This window comes from Lactuca serriola, chromosome 6 (genome assembly GCF_051521515.1).
Source record: "Lactuca serriola cultivar US96UC23 chromosome 6, Lser_US96UC23_V15, whole genome shotgun sequence".
NCBI lineage: Eukaryota > Viridiplantae > Streptophyta > Magnoliopsida > Asterales > Asteraceae > Lactuca > Lactuca serriola.
This window is the reverse complement of record NC_136413.1, coordinates 99,552,989-99,573,072: the sequence shown is the minus strand read 5'-3', so window position 1 is coordinate 99,573,072 and position 20,084 is coordinate 99,552,989.

Sequence of the window (20,084 nt, the reverse complement as noted above, 5' to 3'; positions counted from 1 at the left end):
TGTCCCTTGGCTAGCTGCGTGTCGCCCACCTCAGCCTAGTACAAAGGGGATCTGCACTTACGGCCATAAAGGGCTTCAAAATGCGCAACCTTGATACTGGTATGATAACTGTTGTTGTGGGAGAATTCAACCAAGGGCAAATAGATGTCCCACGACTTACCAAAATCAATTGCACATGCTCTTAACATGTCTTCCAATGTCTAAATGGTTCTCTCACTTTGTCCATCTGTTTGTGGATGGTAAGCTGTGCTCATATCCAGCTTACTTTCAAGAGCTTTATGCAGTGACTGCCAAAATTTCGAGGTAAATCTGCTATCCCGATCGGAGATAATGGGCACACGCACACCGTGCAAACGAACTATCTCATGGATGTAGATTCGTGTAAGTCTTTCCATCTTGAAAGTTTCTTTGATTGGCAGGAAGTGGGCGGATTTGATCAATCGGTCGACAATTATCCATATGGTATCGTAACCACTCGAAGATTTGGGCAATTTAGTGATAAATCCATTGTAATCCTCTCCCACTTCCACTCGGGTATTTCTGGCTGCTGGAGTAGACCTGAGGGCTTCTGATATTCAACCTTCACCTTGGTGCAAGTTAGGAACTTGCCTACGAAGGTAGCGATCTCTGCTTTCATGTTTGGCCACCAATATAACTTCTTGAGATCCAGGTACATCTTATCCGAACCTGGGTGAACAGAGTATTTAGTCTTGTGAGCTTCGTTCATGACAACCTCCCTGTAACCACCGAACTTTGGGGTCCAGATCCGGCCCATGAAATAATAGACTTCGTCTCCCTGGATCTCTAAGTTCTTTTCCATTCCCTTCAAGGCTTCATCGGACTTGTTCTCTTGTTTCAAGGCTACCAACTGAGCCTCTTTGATTTGAGTGGATAAATGGGAATGGATGGTCATTGTTTGTGCCTTCACTCTATGACCTGAATACTCTTTCTAGCTGAGGGCATCTGCTACCACATTGGCCTAGCTGGGATGGTAGTGTATTTCGCACTCATAATCACTGAGTAGCTCTACACATTGCCGTTGCCTCATGTTCAACTCTTTCTTGTCGAAAATGTGTTATAGGCTTTTTATGATCTGTGAAGATGGTGCATTTGGTTCCACAAAGATAATCTCTCCGTAGATTTAATGCGAAGACCACTGCTCCCAACACCAAATCGTGAATTGTATATTTGACTTCATTTGCTTTCAGTTGCCTTGAGGCATAAGCAATAACCTTTCCTCGTTGCATGAGCACACAACCTAGGACTTTATTGGATGCATTACAGTAGACAACGAAGTCCTCCGTCCCTTCGGGCAGAGACAGGATAGGTGCGCTACATAGGGCCTGCTTTAATGTTTGAAACACAGTGTCTTGCTTTTCTCCCCAACAAAAAGGTTCACCTTTCTGGGTTAGGGTGGTTAGAGGCTTAGCAATCCTAGAGAAATTCTGGATAAACCTACGATAGTAGCCAGCGAGGCCCAAGAATTGACGGATTTCTGTGGGCGTCTTCGGTGCTAACCAGTTCTCTATCGGTTTGATCTTGGAAGGGTCCACGTGTATGCCTTCTTCGCTTACCACGTGACCAATGAAAGTTACTTTTCAGATCCAGAATTCGCACTTAGAGAATTTCGCATATAGCTTCTCCGCCCTTAGAGTCTCCAGCACTAGCCTCAAGTGCTGCCTATGATCTTCCTCGCTTCGGGAATAGACAAGTATATCTTCAATGAACACTATCAGGAACTTGTCTAGGAAAGGGCAGCACATCCGATTCATCAGATTCATGAATACCGCCGATGCGTTGGTTAGACCAAAGGGCATTACTACAAACTCGTCGTGACCATATCGAGTACATAATGCTGTCTTGGGAACATCACTTTCATAGACTTGTAGTTGATGGTACCCTGATCTTAGGTCTATTTTCGAGAAGTAACTGGCTCCTTGAAGTTGGTCGAAGAGGTCGTCGATTCGGGGAAGAGGATAACGGATTTTGACGGTAAGCTTGTTCAATCGCGATAATCAATGTACATCCAAAAAGATCCATCCTTCTTTTTCACAAATAAGATCGGGGCTCCCCAGGGTGAGGAAATCGGTCTGTTGAATCCTTTGTTGAGTAGCTCATTGAGCTAGCTGGATAACTCTTGCATTTCTGCTGGTGCTAGACGGTATGGGATTTAGCTACGGGGGTAGCTCAGGGGATTAAGTCGATTCGGAACTCGACTTGGCGCTCGGGAGGGATTCTCGGAAGCTCTTCGGGAAAGATTGGCCCTTATGCTTGTTCCAGAACTTTCTCTTCCCACCACTTGCCTTTGGTGGTTCGGGAGTGGCTGCCACTACATCAAGATTAACCCCGTGATCTATCAGGGTCTGTGCCAGGCACTTGGCACTGTCAAAAGTGGAAGGCTTAGCAGCTAAGACATTTCCTTGAGTTGGGGGCGTCAATCCACAAATGTACCTCTCTATTTTCGTGTTGTCCGGGGTGACCATTCCCAGACAAAGGAGAGCCAGGTCACATAATCTAGTTGTATAGGTGGTGATATCGGAACCCTTCATCTTCAGGTTCCAAATATCGTTCTCCAACTTCTGCATCTCGCCCCTTGGGCAGTACTCTGCGAGCATGAGTTACTTTAAACTTCCCCAACCCATGGCGTTTGCCATTGGTAGGGTTAGGGACTTGACTCGACCATTCCATCAGGTCAATGCTCTATCAGTGAAGGTGCAGGCGGTGAACTTCACCTTGTTTGCTTCAGAGCACGCACAGATCTCGAAGACCGATTCGATCTTCTCAATCCATCAAGTTAGGGCAATGATACCTCCATTTCCGTCGAAGGATTTGGGCTTTGCGTTCATGAAATCTTTGTACAAACACTCCTTCTGGTGTCCCTGACTACCATCAAGATTGAGGGGATGGGTACCACTTCCGAACTCGCTAGAGCCGCCAGAATTAATCTGCGACATTGCGGCAGCCACAACGGCTGTAACTGCTGCCTAGAACATGGAAGGATCGAACTGAGGAGGTGGTGACGTTGGCTCCGTCGGGGGATTGTTGTTCTTTCTGTTGGGTATTTTCTTCAGAGGCATCTTGTTCTAAAAATAATCAGGAAGAAGAGGATGGTAAGTCTGCTAGATTTTTGAATCAAGAGATATAAAACAAGATATATCTCAGCCTGATAGATAAAGTGTTCTACTAAGCGATAAACAAGGAAATGTTACTAATACAAGTAAACTATCGCTAAGAAGGAATGAGTAGCAACACTTGAAATGAATCTCCACACTGTATTCGGCTATAGCTAAAATACTCCTATAGAAACACTTGGGATCGAATGGGAGTTTTGTGCCATGTCCTCATAATGTTTGGGGTAGCTTAGGAAGAGAAGGTCAGGATTTCTTCGAATGCTTTTGTGGGTATGTTCTCTTCTATTTCTTCTGGGTTGTTATCGGGAATTGGTATCGTGTTGAAATTTTGCTTGGGTTTGGGTAAGTCGTATCTCGGGTTGGTCCTCTGCTATTGTCTAGATTATATTATCAAGGCTTGTGATATGTCATTCTGCACGCCGAGAGTCTTCGATGAATCTTGAGAGGGTTGTATCTTGTTGAGTGCGTTTCAACGTTTTCCGTTGTTGATCCTGGTCTTATCGGGATCACTTCAGGGGTGTTGTTTGGAAAATTTTTGGTTGAGGTTCAGTGGTTTTATCATCTGTTCTGGCATGATCAGCGGTTGCTGTCACACCCCCAAACCGGAATCGACGGAAACGTTTGGGGGTGGAGGACGTCATATGTAGTATCACAACAATTGCATCATAGTAATCAAAGTAAACACAACCATTACAATATAATATGAACATTTACATCTGTTTGATCCATTGTTTTTGTGTACATCAAAAGTAGTGAAATATAAAGACGATACTTTATATGCCCCGTCTTCTCAAAAGCCTGCGAGAGTACCTATCTACTGATGTCTTGATAATACAAGAGATTTTGAAAACGTATCAGCATAAAGCTGGTGAGTTCATAAGATGTTTTAGTAGTAAAAATCCTGTTAATGAATCTCAAAAGTTGTATGTATGTTACCCAAGAAAATCCAATATTTTCTAATGCGTAAGTTCTGTTTGAAAACCCTGGCTACCACCAGTATGTATTGTATGTTCTGTTTGAAAACCCTGGCTACCACCAGTATGTATAGTATGTTCTTGTTTGAAAACCATGGCTACCACCAGTATGTAGTGTATGTCTGTTTGAAAACCCTGGCTACCAACAGTATGTATTGTATGTTCTGTTTGAAAACCCTGGCTACCACCAGTATGTATAGTAGTTTTATTAATTAAAATAAAACCGAGTAATGTATCCCTGGAATCCTCCAATGTAATGTATGGTAGTTTTATTAATTAAAATAAAACTAATGAAGAATGAAATCCCGTAAATAAATGTTAGTTTATACTATTGTGAGTTCGTATAACCATGCTTGATATGACTAGCGACCTGAACGACGTTTATTCAGGCGTCGAATGGTATGATATTTGTCACCCCAGGCATGCCTGCCTAACTGTAGCTAGCAGTTTAGGTGTGGGATTGTCAGTCCCCGAATAGATCTATTCATAAATCTCACGTTCTCCCTCCAGGAGACTCTGGTTATACTAAATGTTGAAGATTTTACCAGTACCTCAAAGGGTACAAATGAAGAGATGTCTCACAATCATGTATTAACTAGTTTACATGTTTTTATGTATCGTGTTCTCGTAATTGAAACCGTTTGTATACTTGGTAGAGTATAAATAATTATACGTAAAATAATTATTTGGTGTTATACTTTTGTTATCTGAACGTAGTAATGAATATCATAAACTAAAGTTGTCATAGTTCATATGATTGATCATGTAAGTAGTTTGTATCGGTAAAATTGGTAATGAATTTTCCCCAAACTATACCTATTATAGTTTGATTGAAAAGTTATGCTCATGATTTGTTCTGAAAACTATGCAATTATGTTTAGAAAGCGTCCCTTATGCTCCGCCTAGTACAAAAGGGATAAAATATCTATATCTTTTATGGAAATCGTTGGATTGTATCAATTGCATAAGTTTTAAACTAGTTGAAAACCTTTTGTTTTAGTTCACAAAATCATTTGTATCTGGCTTGTATCCCCCCCCCCCCCCTAAAAACATATAAAAACCATAAAAGCGTAAGGGTATGAACTCACTGTTTGTTGTGTGAAAGCGTCGAACTGGAAACGAAGATCCTAGAGTTGTTATATGTGGCACTTAACGAAATCCTAATATCAAATAAATACATATATGTATCTAAATTAGTGATTTCGTTAGGTAAAGTGTTAGAAAAAACACTTGCTTCCTTTCGGTTAAGGATGTTACAGGGACTTGATTGAATCGAGGAAACGGGTTTTTCACCACTTAGGAGGTGTGTACGGCCGGGAAGGGAGTTTACGGTTGTACATGGGTTTACGTACACGCAAGAACAAGGGTGTTTGATTCGAAGAAGAACGCGTTCCAAATGCTCCACACCGACTCCAAATGATGATTTTTGATGATTTTTGGAAGAAAATAGGTGTTTTTAGCGTGTACGGTCAGGGGTTATAGAGATAGAATGAGAGAGTTTTCGGCCAAGAGTGTTTTAATGAGGGTGGGGGTACCGTATATATAGGCTAGGGGTATGGTCGGTGGTGGGGTCCACCTGGGGCGAAGATTACTCGTATTAACGAGTAAAAAGTTGGGGATTTGTCTAAAGTTTAATACAATATGAATATGCGATTTAATTTTTGACACTAATGACCTTCTCTTCCTTTTATCAACCCCCTAGCAATCATATGTTGTAGTAAGCAAGCGATGTGGGACTTATGATCGTAATTAATCTACCTATGCCTTTTCTTTTATACACAAAACTAGACGAATGCTCGCGTGTTGCGCAGAAACACCTATATAGTTGAAATCTTTACAAATATATGTTTTTCTTAATATAATAATAACGTTGCACTAAATTGATATAATATATTTATTATTCGGAATTATATGATAATATATACATCTGTTATAACTTCATAATCTCAATCGTTTGAATGATTTCTACCCGCGAGTTACACATGAATAAAATTAAATATAATATATGGTTTAATGTTATTTAGATTTGTGGCTATTGTTATTTAATTTTTAAAAATTTATTTGTTTAATATTTTAATTTCTATCATTATAATTATTTAAAACACCAAACATTATTTTTTGATTTTATTGGTAACAGTATACTCATTTATATAGATTTATTTTTAACTATTTTTATTGTAAGTTTCTTTAAGGTACTTATTTGGAAACTTTTAACGATTATAAAAATATCTTTAAGAAATATTTTAGTTTAATTGATATTACAATTTCGTTTTTGCATTTATCACTACAATTGATCACTTTTAACTATTTATAAAATATTCTTCAGTTTTTTAAGTGGAACTGAAATTGTATTTAAGTTGACATTGTAATGTTATATTTAAGTTAACAATTTAAGTATTTTGTTCAAACTGTTCAAAAGTTGTAGCTTTAAACTGATAATAATTTATATATAACAACATATTAAATCTAAGAAATTAAGTATAATATGTTAAAAGTTAAAGACATAATTTTATAAGTAGAAGTATATTATATTATTTCAAAATTGAAATTTAGTTTATTTATGATTAAACTTTAGATTTGATATTTATTTGACCTTACTAACCAACTTATAATCATTATTAGAAAGACACTACAATTTATCACTTTTAACTATTTACATAATATTTTTTGGGTTGTTTAAGTTAAACTAAAATTTATATTTTTGTTGATCCTGTAATATTATATTTAAATTAATAATTTAAGTATTTTATACAAATTGTTCCAAAATTGTATCTTTAAAATGGTAATGGTTTAAATCCAACAATATATTAAAACTAATAAATAATATAGAGTATTTTAAAAGTTAAAAAACATAACTTTATAAGTAGTAGTAAAGATATTATTTTAATATTAAAATTTAGTTTATATATGATTACACATTAGGTTTAATATTTATTTAACCTAATTAACCAAATTATAATTATTATTAGAAAGAAATTGAAAAGTCATGGGAGTTTCAAATGAATGTGGTGAAAGGAAAAATGATGGGAGTTTCAAATGAATGTGGTGAAAGGAAAAATGCTTCCTTTATAAGTATATAATGATAATGATAATGATATACAACAATGACGGCATGACTCTTATAATTAATCATCTTATCCTTAATTCATTTTAAACTACACCTTTTTTAAGACAACCAACTTTTTATATTCTTTTGCCTTAAATTATGTTCGATATATAAAACTTAAAGTACTAGTCCTACGAGTTTTTAGACAAGTATTTTGTTTTGACCTACGTATATGTAGCCTCAACAAATTCTTTTAGTTAAAAAATTGTGGATATTAGTCTCACATTGGATGAGTAGATAAGTGGATTGAAGGGAAAAAGGAGTAGAAAGGGAAAAAGGAGTAGCAAAGATGTATTTGTATTTTTCTCCCATATTGGTTGGCAAAAAAAAAAAACAGATGAAATGAATCTCATAATAAATGAAAGTGGCCTTCAGGATTTTATATTTTCTTTTGTATTTTGCTAATGGTATATATATATATATATATATATATATATATATATATATATATATATATATATATATATATATATATATATATCTTTACTACCTTATAAAAGAAATCCCACTATTTCTATAAATAGATTGAATAGAATAATATTATTTTTTTAAGACGTCCAAACAATTAAGCTAATAGTACAAATAACTACTAATAAAATAATATTAAAAATTTGAACTCAACCCTATTATACAAATAATATAGCACAAGATACAAATATAAATTGCACATGTTATTGACCGGCTTTTTAATTACTTTGACTTATATAAGCCATTCCCCAAATTTTTAGGAAAAATTGAATGCGGATTCCACGATAATACCAGTCGTCTCCCACAAAAACCCTACTCACAATTTCACCATCACAACAGTACCCCCCCCCCCTCTCTCTCTCTCCCCTTAAAAACCCTAGACATCAATCCTTACCGGCATCACATTTTTTGCCACCACCACCTCCACTCAAACGCCAACGCCTCCTTTTGCTCCCGCCTGACAAAATGAGCCCTAATCCTAGCATCGACACCCACTATTTGGCATCGTGTCTATGAATCTTCAACCACATTAGTCAACAATACACCCATGCTCTCTCTGGTTCATCTTCCACTTGAATAAGCCGATACACTTAAAAATCCGACTCTGGTGCACCGGTTAACCATGCCTGGGTGTTTTGTTTCTTTACCTGATGTTGATTGTAGATTTGGAAAGCGCCATCATCTTTACCTATTTCTCGTACATGTCTCTGTGTGTGTGTGTGTGGGGGGGGGGTCTTTGTGGTATTTTGACATTTTGCGCCAGTAACCCACCCTTTACCACCTTCTACTGCCTTCTCCACAATACTCTCTAGATTCGGTGCTCATTCCACCTTTAACCAATAATAGCCGCTCCCTGGTTCAAGCTTTTTATGAGACTTATTTATGTTTCGTTAAAAATATGTTATTCGTCATTCTCTTTTTTTCGATGTGGTTCTAAGATTTGTAGTTCCATCACTGCCTCACCACTGTATTTCTCTCTTTCTTCCTCGTTGTCTCTCGCTAAAAACCTCCACCCTCTGTTTCTCTCTCTCCCTCCCTTTTTGTGTATATCTAAGCAAATCCTAAATTTATGCGTGTATGTGTGTTTACGGGTCGTAGAAAGGCAAAACCTTAAAATAAAGGAGCCACAAGATGAAGTCAAATGAAAATTCATGGCTGGAGGTCAGTTTTGTCAGTAATCTTCTATTTTTTGCCATGTTTTTTACATCTAATGGGATATTTTAATACCAATTTCTATGTTTCTATGTATAAATAAGCCAATGGTTCAAGAAACAAGTGTTATTTGAATATCTTTGTAAGCATTTGGATGTAACACTATCTACCATCAGGTTATGTATTTCATTAAAAACATATATTTTGAAGGGTTGATGGTGGAAATGAGTGTTCTACCCTTTTATACAAAAAATTGTCAAAAAAGAACATGACTGGAAGCATCCTTTTGGATTTTTCTAAGTTGAGCAACTTATAGGAGTTGTAAGTTTTACTTAACAAATTATTTAAAATGCCCTTCTATCATAAAAGGATGGAATACAAATTTCTTTCTCTATTTCAGTCTTGAGTTCTTTTATATACTTTTCAAAATCTTATCTACATCCTACTTGCAGTAGTGAAAGTAACTGCACACAATTGCTTTATTTGGTTGTAATTACCTTTTACTCATCATGTGATTTATTTTGTTTTTTTTTGTTCGAGGAATTTAGGCATAAATTGAGGTGACCATAGACACCATTGGTAAATTTTTACAACTATAAATTTATTTCTTTACTATAATAAATGCCTCAAAATGCAGATTACACACTAAAAAATTCAACCCATATAAACTTCCTAAAAAATCGACAAGGTTGGAAGGCAGAAAATGAAGAGTTAACATTTTGAATGAACTCTTTCTTGAATAGGGGGTGAACTTGGTAATTTCATACAACTATTTAATGTATATTTTATTATTTTTTTTTATTGTTTACTCTGTTTGTTTTTATCTTTCAGAACTAGCACACCAAAATGGTGAGAAAACGTCTATAGTGGGTGGAACTACTCAGCTTGTGAAAGACATCTTTGATCTAATCAAGTCCCTAAAAAAATGAAAATGCAACTCCGAATCACAACATGTAAGCCTATAATATTTTTTTTTCTTTTCAGTGTAATTTTTTTTATTCTTATTTTAGTGATCAAATGCTTTGTTGGACAGGTGATGGTGGAAATGAATGACACTTTGATTATAGTTTTCGTTCTTGCTAGCCATTAAGAAGGTAAGGTTGTAAAGTGTATTTATCACAAAAAAATAGTTATCGTTATTGCATCCTACTTTCATTTCTTCTACATCATAGTAATTTGAAAATCTAACCGATTATAGAAACATCATCCAAATGCAAAGCAATTGTAACTGTGATGCAGAAGGTAGATTTCTTAAAAAGTTTAATGTCCTAATTTGGCAATGATCCGAGCAAAGAAGGCATCGGTGAAAATAGAGGCTTGGAGCTACATAACTTCACTGGTGTTGGATGAGTATCTCTAATTGACTTTTTAATTGTGAGATGAGTTGGTTGTTGGTAATAGTAATTGCTTATCATAAAGAAATGTTTGATATAGATGTCAAAATATAATAAGCTCTGGTTTCTTTTTATCGGTTATTTGATGTATCATATAACAAAGAACACCATAGTTTGATTATTTTGTCTTCAACATGTACTTTCTTTTGGAACGTAACATTTTTCTAACGAAAACATATCACCGAAAGAACTTATGCACCCCGCCGCTTTGCGCGGGTACACTGCTAGTATATATATATATATATATATATATATATATATATATATATATATATATATATATATAGAGAGAGAGAGAGAGAGAGAGAGTTAGGTTCAAATGTTTTTACTATCTATTGTGTGTCTGTATGATTGATTCTGGACCAATCATTTTAGTTATTTTAAGAAAGTAATTAATGCATATTAAATGCTGAAGATGTAATTAATATCTATTATATCTTCAACATGTAATATGCATTAATTACTTTCTTAAAATAACTAAAATGATTGGTCCAGAATCAGTCATACATGCACACAATAGATAGTGATAACAAAATAACCTAACCCTATATATATATATATATATATATATATATATATATATATATATATATATATATATATATATATATATATATATATATATATAAATCATACATACTTATAAAGCTAGCATTTTTTCTTGAATCTCATGCATTTAAAACCCCCATTCTTTTTTCCTTTCACCATATTCATTTGAAACTCCCATGACTTTTCAATTTCTTTATAATAATAATTATAATTTGGTAATTAGGTTAAATAAATATCAAATCTAAAGTGTATTCATATATAAACTAAATTTCAATATTAAAATAATATCTTTAATTCTACTTATAAAATTATGTTTTTTAACTTTTAACATATTATACGTAATTTATTAATTTTAATATATTGTGGGATGTAAACCATTATCATTTTAAAGGTATAATTTTTGAACAATTTGTATAAAATACTTAAATTATTAATTAAAATATAACATTAAAGGCTCAACTTAAATATAAATTTTATTTAACTTAAACAACCCAAAGATTATTTTACAAATAGTTAAAAGTGATAAATTATAGTGTCTTTCTAATAATGATTGTAAGTTGGTTAATAAGGTTAAATAAATATCAAACCTAAAGAGTAATCATAAATAGACTAAATTTCAATTTTAAAATAATATATTTACTTCTATTTATAAAGTTATGTTTTTAAATTTTAACATATGATAATTAATTTATTAGATTTAAAATGTTTTTGCATGTAAACCATTATCAGTTTAAAGCTACAATTTTTGAACAGTTTGGACAAAATATTTAAATTGTTAATTTAAATATAACATTACAGTGTCAACTTAAATATAAATTTAAGTTCCACTAAAAAAACCAAATAATATTTTGTAAATAGTTAAAAGTGATAAATTATAGTGATAAATGCAAAAACTAAATTGTAATATCAGTTTAACTAAAATATTTCCTAAATATATTTATATAATCGTTAAAAAATTTCAAATAAGTAGCTTAAAATAATTTATAATAAAAATAGTTAAACATAACTTTATATAAATGATTATATTGTTACCTTTAAAATCAAAAAATAATTTTTGATGTTTTAAATAATTATAATGATAGAAATTAAAACATTAAGCAAATAAATTTTATAAAATTAGTTAAAAATAACAACTATAAATAATATTAAACCATATATAATATTTAATTTTATTGATGTGTACCTCGCGAATAGAAATCATTCAAACGATTGAAATCCTCACTTTATAATAGATTTATATATTATCATATAATTCAAAATAATCAATATATTATATCAAATTAATATACAAATTATTATATCAAATTTAACAACAACGTTAGTGTTATATTTTAAAAAATATATATTCATAAAGAGTTTAACTATATAGGTGTTTATGCGCATTAAAATGTCAATTCAAATATAAATTTCAGTTCCATTTAAAAAACTAAAGAATATTTTGTAAATAATTAAAAGTGATAAATTGTAGTGATAAAAGCAAAAACTAAATTGTAATTTTAATTTAAATAAAATATTTCTTAAATATATTTTTTATAATCGTTAAAAGTTTCCAAATAAATAGCTTAAAATAACTTACAATAACAATAGTTAAAAACAACTCTATATAAATGATTATACTGTTAGCTTTAAAATAAAAAAACAATGTTTGATGTTTTAAATAATTATAATGATAGAAATTAAAACATTAAGCAAATAAATTTTTAAAAATTAATTAACAATAAAAACAACTATACATAACATCAAATCATATATTATATTTAAGTTTATTCATGTGTAACTCGCGGGTAGAAGTCATTGAAACAATTGAGATTATGAAGTTATAATAAATGTATATATTATTATATAATTCAAAATAATCAATATATTATATCAATTTAGTATATACAAATTATTATATCAAATTTAACAACAACGTTATTGTTATATTTAAAAAATCATATATTTGTAAAGACTTCAACTATATAGGTATTTCTACACAAAGCGCGGGCATTCGCCTAGTATATATATAAATCTAACATTTTTTCTTTCACCACATTCATTTGAAACTCCCATTCATTTTTCCTTTCACCACATTCATTTAAAACTCTCATGACTTTTCAATTTCTTTCTAATAATGATTATAAGTTGGTTAAGGTTAAATAAATATAAAACCTAAAGTGTAATCATATATAAACTAAATTTCAATATTAAAAGAATATATTTTCTTCTACTTATAAAGTTGTATTTTTAACTTTTAACATATTATACTTAATTTATTATGCCTAATATGTTGTTGTATATAAACCTTTATCATTTTAAAGCTACAACTTTTGAACAATTTGTATAAAATACTTAAATTTTTAATTTAAATATAATCTTACAGGATCAACTTAAATATAAATTTTTGTTCAACTTAAACAACCTAAAGGATAGTTTGTAAATAGTTAAAAGTGATAAATTGTAATGTCTTTCTAATAATGATTATAAGTTGGTTAATAAGGTTAAATAAGTATCAAACCTAAAGTGTAATTATAAATAAACTAAATTTTAATATTAAAATAATATTTTTACTTCTACTTATAAAGTTATGTCTTTAACTTTTAACATATTATACTTAATTTATTAGATTTAGTATGGTGTTGTATGTAAACCATTATCAATTTAAAGCCATAACTTTTGAACAGTATTGACAAAATACTTAAATTGTTAATTTAAATATAAAATTACATAGTCAACTTCAATATAAATTTCAGTTACACTTAAAAAACCCAAAGAATATTTTGTGAATAGTTAAAAATGATAAATTGTAGTGCTAAATGTAAAAACTAAATTGTAATATCTATTTAACTAAAATATTCATTAATATATTTTTATAATCATTAAAAATTTTCAAATAATTAGCTCAAAGTAAGTTACAATAACAATAGTTAAAAATAACTCTATATAAATGATTATATTGTTACCTTTAAAACCAATAAAATTTGTTTGATGTTTTAACTAATGACAATGATAGAAATTAAAAAGTTAAACAAATAAATTTTAAAAAATTAATTAATAATAACTACAACTATAAATAACATAAATTATATATTATATTTTGTTTTATTCATGAGTAACCAACGGGTAGAGGTCATTCAAAAAATTGAGATTATGCAGTTTTAATAGATGTATATATATTATCATATAATTCAAAATAGAGTAAATTACATGAATGATCCCTATGGTTTAGAGTAATTTGCATGTTTGGTCGTTGACTTATTTTTTTTAACTCGAAAGGTCCCTACTATTTGTTTTTATTATGCAATTGGTCCCTGTCTTATCTAAAAAGACTATTTTTTGCTTTGATTTTCTAATTTATTTAAATAAACACACCTCCAACCCCACCCATTCACCTTACATTACCTACCCCACAATTTTTTCCTATTTAAATAATAGTCTTTTTAGATTAGACAGAGACCAAACGCGTAACAAAAACAAACAATACAGACAAAACACATAACAAAAACAAATAGTAGAGACCTTCCAAATTAAAAAAATAAGTTAGGGACCAAGCACGCAAATCACCGCAAACCATAGGGACCATTCGTGTAACTTACTCTTCAAAATAATCAATATATTATATCTCCATAGTATATGATTTATTATATCAAATTTAACAATAACATTATTGCTATATTTAAAAAGAACATGTAAAGATTTCAGTTATATAGATGCTTCTGTGCAACGCGCGGGCATTCGCCTAGTGTGTGTGTGTATATATATATATATATATATATATATATATATATATATATATATATATATATATATATATATATATATATATATATATATATGTTCAGGTTCATTTGAGACCATTCTAATTTTGTGAGACCGTGAGACTAAATCTAAAAATAATTTTAAAATGCAAAATAAATGGAAAAATCCAAAAATTCTTTTTTTAAATATTATTTTCGGAACTTGAATTAACTAAAAAAAAATTAAAAACTAAAAAAAATCTCGTTTTTTTTTAAAAATACGTGAAATATTCTAATAGAATATTACATTGACATATTCTAAAAAATAACTTTAAAATGCAAATAAATGGAAAAATCTAAAAATTCTTTTTTTAAATATTATTTTCGGAACTTGAATTAACTAAAAAAATAAAAAATAAATAAAAAAAATTCCAATTTTTTTGAAAAATACGTGAAATATTCTAATAGAATATTACGCTGTACATATTCTAAAAAATAATTTTAAAATGCAAAATAAATGGAAAAATCAAAAAATTCTTTTTTTAAATATTATTTTCGGAACTTGAATTAACTAAAAAAAATTAAAATAAATAAAATAAATAAAAAAATACGTATCACGGTCTCACAAAATTAGGCCGTTTCACATTAACCTAACCATATATATATATATATATATATATATATATATATATATATATATATATATATATATATATATTATAATTTTAATATTCTTGGAAAATGCTTGTTGATAGCTTTTCAAGCATATTAAATTAAGCTTGGATCATAAGTAATGGTACCCGACTGATTCCCCTTATCTGATGTGTATGTTTTTCACCCGGGTCCGTTTGGGATTAGGCGGGGTGAGGGAAGAGATGTGTATTGGGATCGAAGTTCGGGTACAGATTTGAAGATTGTAGTCCCTGTTAATATCAACCTCTATTTGCATCCCTACCAATGTCGCTCGTGATGATGATAATTTCTTGTTTCTAAGTCTTTGATTAACTAGAAAATGTAATGCATGGGTTGGACCAGAACATTGGAAGTATCGTGAAACCAAATGTAACTTGTTTTATTAATATTAATAATAATAATAATAATAATATTTTAATAATTATTTTGATATGGGGCTTTTTTGAAGGTCCAGAAGAGGTTGCGAAGGAAAGTGGATCACAATTAATGGCTAAAAAAAAGAAATAAGAAACAAGAAACTGATATAGATTTCACAAAAACATTGGAATTAAAGAGATATTTGGATAGTATCTTTGCTCCTCCTTCAAGAATTGGATAGTATCTTTTGTTATAATCTTATTGTTATTCTTAGTTTTAAGTCTTATTAGAATAAATCTGTTGGTGGTTTTTAGTTGACGAAGAATATTGATTTCAAACCCGATGATGATCAAAAAGTTCGATATTCTATTTACATCCAACATGTGCCATTTCCATTCTTGAAATGTGTAAATGATCAACCTATGAAAGAGATAGCAATAGAGTAAAAAATTTGTTTATGTCCAATTTCTAGATTTATTTTGAAATTCCAATTATGTCCTACTTCTAGTTCACATTTTAGCTAATCTAAATCTATACTGCCAGATATATGATTCTTGAATTGGAACATAACCTAATTGAATTTTACATAAAAAATTATTAAGCGAGGTTCCATACAATTACAAACTGTTTTTTTTTCACTAAACTTTATAAAAATTAATTTTTGTTGCAGTAAATAAGAACATACTTTATTTCTTTAGCAATTCATTATTCATTATTCTTGATTTTTTGGAGCATTAGATCTCATTTTTAGTTCTTTAAACTCCGTAGATGTTGTTGTAGGACCTCCTTTTGTTTATATTGATCAACTATAGTGCTCTTTAACTGAACGAAATGAGATAGTTGCTCAAAAGTTTAGGATTAGGACCTCATTTAGTTCAATATACATAAAAATTGGAACTTAGCGTATTGCTTTTGTGATATGTTGAATATACACTACAAGAAAATTTCGATTTAACTACAGAAAAATTCCGTAGCAAAATGATGTAATTCCGTAGCTAAACCTAAATAACTACGGAAGTTGCTACGGAAGTTGCCAATGAGATTCCATAGTAAAATTTCTTGTAGCAAAATGTTTAACTATGAAATTATAGTTCCGTAACAATTTTGCTATGGTCCTTGCTATGACATCTATCCGTAGCATTTCAACTACAACACAATTGCATCACAATTCCGTAATAATGAATTCTGTAGCAAATTCCGTATCTATTTTGTTCCGTAGCAAATTCTGTAGCCATTTGGTCCATAGCAAATTCCGTAGCTAATTGTTCCGTAGCAAATTCTGTAGCCATTTGGTCCGTAGTAAATTCCATAACCATTTGGTCCATAGCAAATTCCGTAGCTAATTGTTCCGTAGCAAGTTCCGTAGCAAATTCCGTAGCCATTTGGTCCGTAGTAAATTCCGTAGTCATTTGATCCATAGCAAATTTCGTAGCTAATTGTTTCGTAGCAAATTCCGTAGCTATTCGTTCCGTAACAAATTCCGTAGCCATTCGTTCCGTAGCAAATTTCGTAACAACTTTTTTGTAGTCAATTCCATAACAATCGTTCCATACCATTCTTTCTATAAAATTCGGTTATTTAATTTGACTTATTATATCAATTTACAAAAATACAATTAATATAAAACCAAAAATAACAAAGTATTTCTATAGAAACTAAAAGAAATATCCAATACATCAAAAGATACATCTTTCAAAATCAAAAGTCGCTACAAATTTAACGTAAAACATTATTTAATACATAATATTCTATCATTGATTAATAAAATTTTTGACCTGTTCCCTCAATGTGTTAATGACATTCATTGCTTATGCGAGTTGTTGTTCAAACTTTGCTTGAACATCCACATTTTTCTGCTGAAACTCCACATTCTTTTTCTGAGCATCCTCATATTTTTGCTGAACATCCTCATATTTTTGTTGAATATCCTCATATTGTTCACGTTGCGTCTCAACTAACTTCTTCAAATTCTCAATCTCGACTTTTGTCTCAGCATTATTATCCTCGTATTGTTCGCAATGCATTTCACAAGATCCTTTACTAGAACGAATGCACTTTCCATATGAGCCAAATCCATATAATCTCTTTTTTCGATCATGTCCCCCAACAACATCATAAAATAGTTTGTCCTCATCAATTTCCTCTCCTATTGCTTCCAACCGATCACATTGTTCCATAAAATCATCATATAATTTTATAATTATGTTGAGATAAAACTTATACAAAAAATCAAAATAAAACTTACATGAAATTATTAAAAATAAAACTTACATGAATTTTTTTAGCTTTGTCAACTAAAAAAGTCACTCCATCGTGATTCTTAGTGTGTGTATACAAGAATAGTTCATGGTGTGCCGGATCATGTCCCCAAAGCTTCTTCTACATATATACAAAAAAAATCAATATTAAAGTAGATTGCTATTTTTACATTTAGGCTTAGATATTTAAAAATGAAAAAATAGCAACTTACTTTTGGGCTAAACCCATTTAAAAATCAAAATGGAACTAGATTGTTATGATATAAAAGTAAATGAAAGTAGATTGCTATTTTTTGCATTTAGGCTCCACTCTTTAAAAATGAAAAATAAAATAACATACTTTCTAGGATTAGCCCTCTTAAAAATCAAAATGGAACTAGAAAAACTATAACATACAACTAAATGAAAGTACATTGCTATTTTATGTATTTATGCTTAGTCCTTTTAAAAATAAAAATGGAACTAGAATGCTATAATATAAAACTAAAAGAAAGTAGATTGCTATTTTATGCATTTAGGCTTAGTCCTTATAAAAATCAAAATAGAACTAGATAAAATTAAATGAAAGTAGATTGATATAATATAAAATTAAATGAGTACTTACTAAATCAGAAGCAATCTTGGAATGAGAAGCCGATCCACCGGTATGTGTAGAAAGGGCTTGTCCATCAAGCACACCTTTACGCCTATTTTTTTTGTTTTGTTCTGATTTCTTCTTGAAGTCTTCAGTATTCCATCTTGCAGTCCAGGATGTCCACACTTCTGATGTTATATTAATTGGTTTTTTTTAGAGTCGACTTTTTCCATTTTGAGCTTATATTGTAGATATATTGTCTATATCTTTCCTTTGCCTTATTTTCCCAACAAGCTTGGACTAACGGAGTTTTTGCATCATCCCAATGGCACTTCTTCTACAATACAAAATATATAGATGAGTTTTTTAGTTAATGAGTACCTAATAATTGCATAAACGAGATACATACATGAAACTCGTCCCAATAAAGGAGTTTTGTCTCGTCACTTAAAGTTGCCCAACTATATCCGTTTAAATCAGCTATTTCACCAAAGGATTCATAGATAATGGAAGAACATGGGCCCGAAGGAAATAACCTACAAACGAAAAAATTAACAACATTGTAAAAATCATGAAGATCAATGTTGATAAAAATGTAAGTATTTTAACTTACTCCTTATCTCGCACTCCAATATATAGACGCCCATCCAGTCCAGTAGATCCAAGTAAATACCCTTGATGTTGAATCCCAATATTTTCCTCAACCGATTCACTACCATTTGTTGTGGATCTAGGTATAGATGATGTAGTAGATGCAGGTGTAGATGATTGGACAGATGTAGATACAGATGATTGGTTAGATGATGTAGGCAAGGATGATTGGGTGGATGATTCATGTGTTGATGATGTGGCACCCATAGTACCAACATGTGAAACAAATGTTGGGGCAGATACAGTACCAACAGATGATAATGTGGTATTGGATGATGATGATATATTACCAAAAAATTTTGCATCATCGGTACGTTTGTTTATGAAACGTACATTTGTATGTTGCTTACGTTTCAATGTTTCTCTTAATAAGAATTGTGACATCTTTCCTGAAATTTTAAAAACTTAGGAAGTTATAAATCTTTAGGTTCACAAATATTATTGAAATATCTTACTGAAAATTTAAGCATACTACTTTTTATTTTAAAATAACAATGTACTTTTGCTTGGTTATTTATTTTAGCTCAACTTTTTACTTTGAAATTTTTACCTAATTATAGCAATGTGAACTAAATACAAAAACTAAAAGTATAATGCAAATACTTTAATGAAAGTAGATTGCTATTTTTTGCATTTAGACTTAACCCTTTAAAAATGAAAAAATAACAACTTACTTTTAGGATTAGCCCCTTTCAAACTCAAAATGGTACTATTTTCTAAAATACAATGTCATAGTAAGTATAAAAGATAAAGCACAAAGCTTAAACATGATAGTTTTGTTATCACCTGGATTGTGTTGGATTGGATTGGATTGGAGTGAAGTAGAGTGGATTGGAACCTGAAACAAAGAAGAACAAAAAAAAAAACAAATAAACTTTATCTCAACAAAAGAAAAACAAAGAAAGAGTTAACAAAATATTATTTTCAGAAAAATTTATCAAACCTTATAAGACATTTCCGAATTCTGATAGTTAAATTGTAACTACACAAAAAAAAATTGCATTTTAGAAAGTATAGATATTAAGGTACATTACATGTTATTTTAGTACAAGAAAAGACTA